The following is an 8,486-nucleotide window of genomic DNA, read 5'->3' on the forward strand; positions in this document are numbered from 1 at the left end:
CTTTCACCGGTAATATCACACTTTTTCTGCAAAGCACGAATAGTGATAACAAATATATAAGGCGATGACACTACGTAGTTTGTTTTTCCATCTTCCAATCATTTTTCTTCTACCAAATTATTAACATTAAGTTTGAGCCGTATGCATTCAATATACATATAGGCAGCTGGTTAGAAAGTATATTGGTTATATTCCAACAAAATCTTTTCAAATTTATGACCGAGTTTAAATGTGTGACTAGTGTTTGATACATAAAGACAACCGGTGTTCAAAAGATATAAATCGATTGAGAGAGAACGAACCCGGGTTAAAAACTAAAACCGAAAAACTATAAGTTGAAAACAAGGGAACAACAGGCCCTCTGAAATGGCACAAAAACAAACGCGATTATCCATAGAAAGTAAGTTGTTAATATGAGTTTAATATGGCGAACAAAACTATTTTTGTTACTTCACCTTATAATCTATTGAAATTAGTCTTTCACTTAGACAGTTTGACTTGATGAGGTGAACAGAGTAGAAAAATTAGGAATGAGGAAATGGGCAATGAAATATAGCATACAGAATATTGGGTTGCTAAAATTAATAAACACAGAGAAATAATCAAAAACTAAGTAATAAACGACCACAAACTATTCAAAAATGAAGAATTCCCAAACTCATCAAAACCTCCAAACTGGATAATATTTTATCAAAAATATAAAGGGTAATCATTGTTAATAGGACCGTTCCATCATTAAAATTTCAATCTATAATTAGTCACCTCAAATCACAATACGCGATAAAATCCAGGAAAACAAACAAAGGAAACCCTGCTGTATTTGTATGATTACATAACATAAAACAAATAAACTAAGCAGATAATGCAAACTGCTGATATCACTTGATACATACTTTACACTTGTAGAAAGATATATGTCAATACATATTGTTTAGCTTTATATAGGCTGTGTGAAAGAACGCAAATCATTAGTTGCATTCTGTTTAGGAATAAAATATCATTTTCTCAACATGTCTATGGATTGTCAAACCTTGGAAAATGTGTCTGGATCGTGACTTTTTGCATACTTATATGAATTTATAATACTATAAACGTCTTCATAAAACATTTTTAGATAATTCATAGAGAGTTGCACACCAGTGATATGTTACAAAACATAATTTATTAATAACATATCTAACGTTTATAATTTGAGGCCCGATTTTTAAACCATATGCATTCCTTTGACCCGATTTTTTATATTGTATTCAGGTATGTTAAAATTAAAATATCGGGAAAAGTAGACACAAGTTGTTTACAGAATCACTACAATCGAGAAAAAAAATCTTATCAAGGGAATAAACAAAACTAGTGAAATCGCATGAATTTAAACAAGAGCAAGACAAAGTGCATCGACAGCTTTTACAAAACGATATGTACATTGATTTTCTTAGTTGTTCTTTCTGTCCTACTGCAAAAAGGTATTTGAACCAGAATAACACAACTAGCTATAAAACAAGGTTCAATACATCATTTTCTACATTAAAAAAATGTCTGTACAAAGTCTGGAATATGAAAGTTGTTATCCATTCGTTTGATGTGTTTCAGATTTTGAGTTTGTAATTTGATTAGGGACGTTGCGTTTTGAATTTTCCTATGTGTTCAGTATTTTTGTTATTTTATTTTTAACATGCAGACTAGATCAATTTCAACCATTTTTAAGAAATGGTTCTCTACATAGATGCCTGTACAGCACCCCCTTAAAAGAAGGACGAAAGATACCAGAGGGACAGTCAAACTCATAAATCAAAAATAAACTGACAACGCAATGCCTAAAAATGAAAAGGACAAACAGCAAAACAATAGTACACATGACACAACATAGAAAACTAAAGAATAAACAACACGAACCCCACAAAAAACTAGGGGTGATCTCAGATGCTAAGGAATGGTAAGCAGATCCTGCTCGACATGTGGCACCCGTCGTGTTGTTTATGAGATAACGAATCCGGTAAATAGTCTTATTCGGTAGGTCACATTTATGAAAGGGAAGGGGGTTGTAGTAAGGAACATATCCGATATCATTTGGGAACAGTTTATTCAATAACGGTCAACCAACTCGTGATGGCGTCCGTAAAATTTACGAAGAGATGATTTCAACTTCACCATTTGGAACTCTTGATTTAATAGCTTCCTTGTGATCAACAACCCTCTATCAAGAAAATCATGATCAGAAATTCAAGCACGGGAATATCGTATCAATTGGGAGATATATACACCGTATGCAGGTGCTGCTGGAATGTTTTTACTTAGAACTTAACTTTCGAGGTTATGTTTAGATCACACATTTCTACTCATTGCAATCAATACCAAAATTTGAATTAACTGTACATTTAAATATCCTTTAAAACTTACCAAACTAGAATTGTTGCCGGGTTCGTACTAACATAAGCAACCTCACGGGTGCAACATGTGGAGCAGGATCTGCTTACCCTTCCGGAGCACATGATAAAATCCCAATACTTTGGTGGGATTCGTGTTGTTTAGTTTTTAGTGTTCTATGTTTTGTAATTTGTACTATAGTTTGTCTGTTGGCCTTTTTTCGCCATGGCGTTGTGAGTTTATTTTAGACTTGTGAGTTTGAATGTTTCTATGGTATCTTACTGAATTTATTGTGTTATATTAAGGTCAATAATCAAATATTACAATGTTTAAAACATATAATATATGACAGATAGCTAATTTTAACCTACTGCATATTGTTGAAAGATCGAAACCTATGTCTGAAAAAAATGAAAGAATAAATATCAAAAATGTTCGACAAGGAAATTCACACAAATTAGAGTAGTAATGAAGTAATGAAGAAAGAAGAGATCGTAATGTTGAAATTAGAATGAGAGATTGAACAGAAAAATTAGAAAGTGAAAATGTTAAACCCATAAAGTCTCAATGCATGAAGTACAGTATTAACTGGGCTATCCAAAACATAAATATCAAAAGTATTAGTTATATATAATAGAAAATTGCCACGTTCTTAAACATTTGAACTCGTGTTAAACTTTATCCACGAAAACTACGACAACTGGTATCCCATGAATATTAACAAATCCACAGTAGTTTTTAGGGGAAATTTCAGTTTGCAGATTTTTTTAAATGATACCGGATACAGATATTAGTAATCGTTAACTTCGGTGAATTCGTTATATTTTCAGGGAAAATTTCAAAAAATACATCTGTAATAGAGCTTTTTAATAGGATAGTGCTGGCTTTACTTCAAAGGTTTAGCTAATTGTTGAAGGCTGTACAATAACCTATATTTCCATTTTGACTCTGTTGGATAGTTGTCTCACTGGTAATTATGACGCATGTTCCTACTGTGGATAAAAGAGGAACGAAAGATACCAGAGGGACAGTCAAACTCATAAATTGAAAATAAACTGACAACGCCTGGCTAAAAATGAAAGGAGACAAACAGACAAACAATAGAACACATGACACAACATAGAAAAGAAAACTAAAGAACAAGCAACACGAACCAAACTTAAAACTAGGGGGGATCTTTGATAAAGTATAATACAATACCAACCAATAAATTACTAGTCTTCTATAATTGAATGAATCATAGTAATCAGGATGTTTAAAAATAGTTATTTGTATTTTGAAATATGACACAACATTTAGAGAAAAATACAACGTTCTTTTACTCAAATTGTGAATAAATAGAAACCAGAAATTAGTAATTGATACGCACCACGAAAAAATGACTAACATAAATTAAAAACCAATTCTTCAGAGAACAATTGAAGGTCTTTCCACCTCGATAATAAAAATGAAATTGCAAAAACGATGTTAGAAAATGTCCCTCCGTGTTGATGTAATGTAGTTAATCATACTGATATAACAAAAAATAAGATTAATAAGTTTATGCAGTAGACTTAATTGTTTTATAATGAACTAGAAAAAGTTTTTAGCAACGGTCAATTTGACCTTGACCTCTATTTTGAGATCATAAGTCAGTGATATAAAATCAAAAGACCTCAGGTCAATCACTTGTATGGTTGTGGAGAAATACTAATTTCAAATACATTAGGGGAGAAAACTCCTATAAGGGTGAACCAAACTCTTCGACTTAAATAGGTTGAAGTTGTGCCTTATTGTAAACAGTTATTTGGCAAACACATTATATCATTTACTGTAACATTTTCTTTTGTATAACATTAACAAGCAAAATTTAAAATTTATAACATGACCTTGATCTTTGACCTTGACCTCATTTCCTTCAAAATGACCAAGGACTTCATATCAAAAGACTGTAGACCTCTCCGACTTATAACGTATTAATTGATCCAACATATGGCCTATCTTAAATTTTCAAAGGGAAATAACTCCCATAAGATGTCTTCCTATTACTCCAGTCAAAATTATCCAAATCATTCTTTGGCCAAAAATCATTTCGATATGTTGTAAGACAATAAACAAAAAAGCATCTCTCACAGATAACACAGAAATTATAAAAACCTTAAAATTTCCTAGAGGAATAAGAATCTTAAAACATGAAAATACTTATGAATTTGTTTATGTTTTAATATACAATTTTCGTACATTGTACAAATACAATTTATATATTCATACACTGTCCGAATATTGCTTGTATCTTGCAACTTTACACCCATCTTAAACATATATAGTTTTTTTTTTTACATCGCAACAGCTTATTTTGTTAATGAAATTGACATGACATAAACGCAAATCAAGTTTAGTATAAAGGTTTACAAGACCTTCAGATTTGATATTTAAAAAGCCAATGATTAGTCAAAGTTAAAATTAGAGTACACGAAATGTTCGAGGAAAACAATCAGAACAAATTCCAATATATTTATTAGATTGTATTAAGCATTATTCCTTATCAGACTGACAAAGCAATTTATCTCTCGGAATATAATTTACATATGTAGTGGATGCTAAAGGTGTAATACCACCATTGATTTTTCCCTATTAGTCTTTGTTAAATTGGCACTTTTAAAAAAATCGTACAGTATTTACCTTTATTTCAACCAAAGAAATACTTTGCATGTGTAAAGTTCAATCCTTTCCAGTGATACAGTGAAAATTTCACACTACATTTCATTGCATATAAGAAAGTAACCACCGCCGAGGGTAGACAACCCAATTTTTACACTGTTATTTACTGGTTACCTACTTTGGTAACTATGTAACCTTAACGTTCCAAAATATTTTATAAGACCATCAAATAAAAAAAGAATGATGCTTTCAGACACCCAACATACATATTTACGACTCAGAAAAATTTAAGTGCATTGAAATGCAGGGTTAATTTTCTACAACTGTCAAATTCAAGGGAATATTTTTTTAGGCCTACTTTCGTATGCAATCGGATGTGACGTACCATGATTTGGTGGTATTACACCTAAAGAACACCTAAATGTCAAATAAACTTAATGCAATTTTTTCCCCTCCAATTGCAAGTTATTTCAAGCATAACTGTCAAGTTTTGTCTCAGTCAGAACTATAGTTTCAGAGAAAATCACTATAATGTAAGGCCATATCCTACGGCAATTTCAGTCCAATTTCTTCGAAAAATCCTAATTTCAGTGTATCATTATAAAATGCAGTGTTGACTAATATCTGATCATAAACTCATGATATATGCATTCAAACAATTAAATAGAATACAAAAGACAACTTTAAGATGATAAACAATGTTATTGCACCTTTTAGAGTTCATTTGAAGGTCTGTTTTGGTCTGTTTTGGTCCATTTTTCCTCCTTCCTTCCTTTTTCATCAAAACTTGATATCTTTTGTCTAAAAAATAAAACAAATGTGATTATTTTCCCACTAAAATGAAATAAATGTAATGTTAAATCAATAATTAAAGTGTTTTAGCTGAAAGAACTGTCTCTATAAATGTTAACAGTCTACACGGAAGTTTCTATAAGCCCTTATGTGTAACTCGAGTTTTTGGTCTGTTCCCCTAGTGTGAGAAATAACGGTTCCCTTTCAGTCAATCATTTATTGCTACTGGTATCAAAGTCTTTTTATTTACTCATAACAGTATATTTCTAATAGATTTACACAAAAAGTCCACTTTCTTGTATTTTACATTAGAAAATGGGGAGAAAGAGTAATAAAAAAATACCTCAAAATGTTTTTAAAAAGGGTTATGTCCCTTGGAATGCTGGTACAAACAATGATTGGTAAGAATTATAAAGTTTAAGTATGTGAGACTGGATTCTGATGTGTATAAATCCAGGACAAATAAGTGTTTAGATGAGTTATTGTCTGTGCAAAATGTAGACGGCACAATGGCAAATTGTAAACTTTTGCGGCCAAAACAAAAAAAAAACATGATGATAGTTGATACATACTTTAATGCTGAAGTGTCATCTGCAGACCAATTCACATATAAGATTTTTCAACAGAATGCTCTTCAGAACATGGTTAACACTGAAATAAAAAATTCACATGTTGTATAAACAAAACAAAAACTGTAAGGGTAATTTAAAATTTAACACAGTAATCTAAATATAGCTTCGTCTGTCCACCTATTTAACTAAGAAAACACCCGTAAACCCCCATTTCAATGCAATTTTACCTCAAACGTACTTTCTGTGTCTAAATCCATTCCGAATAGTCCATGTTTACAATGTATGAACTGGTTTATTAATAACTTTTAAAAATGAAAGTACAATAGGGTCACGAGTGCACATTTAGTTTCCCTAAATAGGTGTAATACCACCATTGATTTTTCCCTATTAGTCTTTGTTAAATTGGCACTTTTAAAAAAATCGTACAGTATTTACCTTTATTTCAACCAAAGAAATACTTTGCATGTGTAAAGTTCAATCCTTTCCAGTGATACAGTGAAAATTTCACACTACATTTCATTGCATATAAGAAAGTAACCACCGCCGAGGGTAGACAACCCAATTTTTACACTGTTATTTACTGGTTACCTACTTTGGTAACTATGTAACCTTAACGTTCCAAAATATTTTATAAGACCATCAAATAAAAAAAGAATGATGCTTTCAGACACCCAACATACATATTTACGACTCAGAAAAATTTAAGTGCATTGAAATGCAGGGTTAATTTTCTACAACTGTCAAATTCAAGGGAATATTTTTTTAGGCCTACTTTCGTATGCAATCGGATGTGACGTACCATGATTTGGTGGTATTACACCTAAAGGGCACTTAGATAATAAGTCGCAGTATATTTAGTGATACTAATACAAAACGCGACAGTACATCACTGACTTGGATAACCTATGATAGTAAGGCATTTCTTACGACATATTTGACTCTAAAACGTTTCGAATTATCTTCCTTTGGCCAACAAAAAAACAGGTTTTGTTATTTGAATTGTGTTGAACATACTGTGAAGTAAAACCAAGACAAAGTGTTCATACTCTTCTTAAAGTATCGATATTTAGTAATGTATCCGAAATAATCAACCACTGCCGTTTTTAATTCATTAAAATATATATTCAAGTCTGCAAAAACGTGACCAGATTCGAGAAAAATAGCAAGTAGTAAAATGGTTGGGCAATAGTTATCAAAGGTTCCAGGATTATAATTTAGTACGCCAGACGCACGTTTCGTCTACATAAGACTCATCAGTGACGCTCATATCAAAATATTTATAAAGCCAAACAAGTACAAAGTTGAAGAGCATTGAGGAACCAAAAGTCCAAAAAGTTGTGCCAAATACGGCTAAGGTAATCTATGCCTGGGATAAGAAAATCCTTAGTTTTTCGAAAATTTAAAGTTTTGTAAACAGGAAATTTATAAAAATGACCACAATATTGATATTCATGTCAACACCGAAATGTTCTCTATAATTCGTGTCATTAAGCATGCTATTCTAATCCGATATAACTAAAGAGCGCAATGATAACATTGTTTGTTATCATTATTTATTCTTTTTTTTTTATTTTTGATATATTCCAGACTGCTTACTTGTGAACGTATTAGTAAGTACTGTTCATGCGAAGAATTTTCGAAATTGTTGGTTTCTTTGCCCTTAAAAATAGCACTGAGTTTTTATATGAGTGAACGGTAATATCAATTCATGAAATTGTTTGATTCACTATCTACTACAATTGCAGGTACAGGGAAAGATCATAACATCACGGTGATCCCCTTCCCCTTCTCCCGAAATAATAGTCACTTCAACTTTAATTCATTGGGCTGTTCTCATAGTTGACAGTTCCTCCTTTCTAGATGAAGGCATTCTAGACTGTACTTGACTGGACTAAACCTATTTTAAACTCTGTACAAAAGTGAATGAATTGTATAGATGTTGGTCATATATGTATAATCTTGGCATTTGTGTCGTGTCGATTTAATTTAGAATAAGTCATTAACATTTTAGACTTGAATTTAAATTCTAGAGTTGCCAGTTCAATTTAGTCAAGAAATGTAATACATATGTTAGGATAAGTTTTTTTATTTATATGTATATTATTTTTCCAAATATGATGT

At 31.5% G+C, this 8,486-nt stretch overlaps 1 long non-coding RNA gene across 1 annotated transcript; it reads right to left on the reverse strand.

Annotated features, from left to right (window-relative positions):
* Nucleotides 1-5,683: 5,683 nt before the first annotated feature.
* On the reverse strand, nucleotides 5,684-6,951 carry LOC143048071 (uncharacterized). The gene is made up of 3 exons (XR_012969735.1): nucleotides 6,801-6,951; nucleotides 6,366-6,444; nucleotides 5,684-5,802 (listed from the first exon to the last, which is right to left on the reverse strand). It is a non-coding gene; the product is annotated as an uncharacterized LOC143048071 (long non-coding RNA).
* Between the last annotated feature and the right edge of the window lie 1,535 nt (nucleotides 6,952-8,486).

This window comes from Mytilus galloprovincialis, chromosome 10, assembly GCF_965363235.1.
Source record: "Mytilus galloprovincialis chromosome 10, xbMytGall1.hap1.1, whole genome shotgun sequence".
Taxonomy (NCBI): Eukaryota; Metazoa; Mollusca; class Bivalvia; order Mytilida; family Mytilidae; genus Mytilus; species Mytilus galloprovincialis.